Source organism: Zea mays, chromosome 10 (assembly GCF_902167145.1).
Source record: "Zea mays cultivar B73 chromosome 10, Zm-B73-REFERENCE-NAM-5.0, whole genome shotgun sequence".
Lineage (NCBI taxonomy): Eukaryota > Viridiplantae > Streptophyta > Magnoliopsida > Poales > Poaceae > Zea > Zea mays.
The window spans coordinates 50,892,239-50,894,245 of NC_050105.1; the positions used below are offsets into that span (position 1 = coordinate 50,892,239).

Here is a 2,007-nt window from a genome sequence, read left to right on the forward strand (position 1 = left end):
AAAAACTAACTTATCGACATTATTCACTTTCACTCATTTTGGTAATGCTAGATATTTATCTAGGGCACTTAATTGATCATTAACAAAAATACCATGACTATGAAAGCATAGCATTGACTTCACTGCACAACTAAAATTCCTCACATGAAATGCCGATAGCAACTACTGGCAAAGCACTAAAATTACTAAGCAAATAAATTCAGCATAATCAATAAGGACAAGGCTTATCGGATAATCGTGTGAAATACTAAATTTATCTTTCTCACATTATTAACTTGACCATGTATCACAAACGACGAACCCGTTTAATCCTCCTCTCATAACCTACGTCTTTGAACCTAAATTTAGCTACATGGCACGACTATTTCGCAATCGCGGACACAATCACCATGCTACATGTAGCCCCCGTATTCCAACAAGCGTCTAATAAACACGTGCCCGAGCTACAAGCGAGATAATCGTCGCGACATACATACCTATCAATCCATCTATTAAACCAAATATTGGAAGTGGCGAATTAGCTTACCATCATTAAATCCGACTTGAAACCAGAAAATCGACGACGCCTTTCAGCTCTAGCATTTCACCGAACACATGGTGAGTGCCGCGTCGAATCGCACTTCTTCTTCATCCACATCGAGAATTCTCCGGCCGCGTACTGATTTGTTTCCTTCCGCGCCTAATCTTCTCAAATTTTTGGCGTGCACACAAGTGGAAGACGTCATGTAGGAGCCAGCATCAGGGCAAGGCGATGGATCGATGACAAGCACCAAGGAGGGATAGGCGACGTTGTTGTAGACTCGGAAAAGGGACGAACGACGATGTCGAACGCGATCTAGGTAACAGAACAGCATGCCAACAAGTCCACGATGACACCACGAGGTGGACGCGGCAACGCACCACCCAACGCGCAAAGAGGGAGCGACGGCTAGCGAGCTGGGCGAGCGCGGACCTTCCAAGGAACGGCGTCAGCGAGCCCCCGACGAGGGAGAAGTGGAAGGAGGCAAGAAGAGAGGGACGCTGGCGAGCTAGGAAGCAGGGACGGCCAGCGCAGCGAGATGGAGCACGACGCTGGAGGAGCAGAGGGAGAAGACGCCGACCAGGGAGAAGCGTGCGGCCATGGACGAACTGCAGGCCGCGGCAGGGCGGGCACGAGGCCGGCCAGGGAGAGCAAGGGAGGGAGATGGACTTGGCGAGCTGGAAGCCAAGCGCCGGCGAGCTGGAGGCCGGGAGGGCGCTCGGCCGGCGAGGTTGGCCGGCGGCACGGCACTGGGGACTGGCGTGGGAGGATGCGCACGCAGGGACTCCACGGCGCGCAGATGCCAGGGCGTGCGGCTAGGGAAGAAGATGGAGCAGAGGACGCTGGCTTGGAGGAGCAGGGGGGTGCACGACGGCCATGGGAAGCTGGGGCGCGCGCTTAAGGAGGGAGAGGAAGGAGCCGAGCACCATGGGAACCAAGGCGGGGTTGCGGCCGGCGAGCTGGAGATGGCCGGCGGCGCGAGCAGGGAAGGAGCAGAGGCCGAGCTCGGCGCACGGCATAGCGAGTTCGAAGCGGTGCCGAGCAGGGGGAGCCGCCATGGGCGAGATCCGTGCTTGAGGGGCGCGGCAAACCTGAAGCCGAGCAGGCAGGGGCGGACGCGCCAGGAGCAAGGGAGCAGGTGCCAGGGACGCAACAGCAGGGAGATGGGCACCGCGGCTGGAGAAGATAGGAGGAGCGGCTGGGCACTAGAGAGCCGAGCAGGTGATGTGCTGCACGAGGAAGAAGAATGCGTAGCCAGAAGATAAGCCCGCGCGCGTGAAAAATCAAGGGGAAGGGCGGCGGCAGCAGATAGAGGCGGTTCGAGATATTTTTCTTTTTTTATTTCTTCTTTTATTTTCTCTTTTTTTAGAAAATCACAGATATTTTGAATTATGATTTTTAGCGATGAATAAATGGTCGACCCGCTATACGGCTACACATTTCATTTTTCGAATCACGAAACGGAAAAATCAGAAGAGTAATAGTTT

General features: G+C 53.9%; 1 pseudogene across 1 annotated transcript; it reads left to right on the forward strand.

Moving 5' to 3' along the window:
• Positions 1-470: 470 nt before the first annotated feature.
• On the forward strand, positions 471-1,780 carry LOC100383876 (uncharacterized; annotated as a pseudogene). Its single transcript, NR_151642.1, has one exon. The product of NR_151642.1 is annotated as an uncharacterized lncRNA (long non-coding RNA).
• The last annotated feature ends 227 nt before the right edge of the window (positions 1,781-2,007 follow it).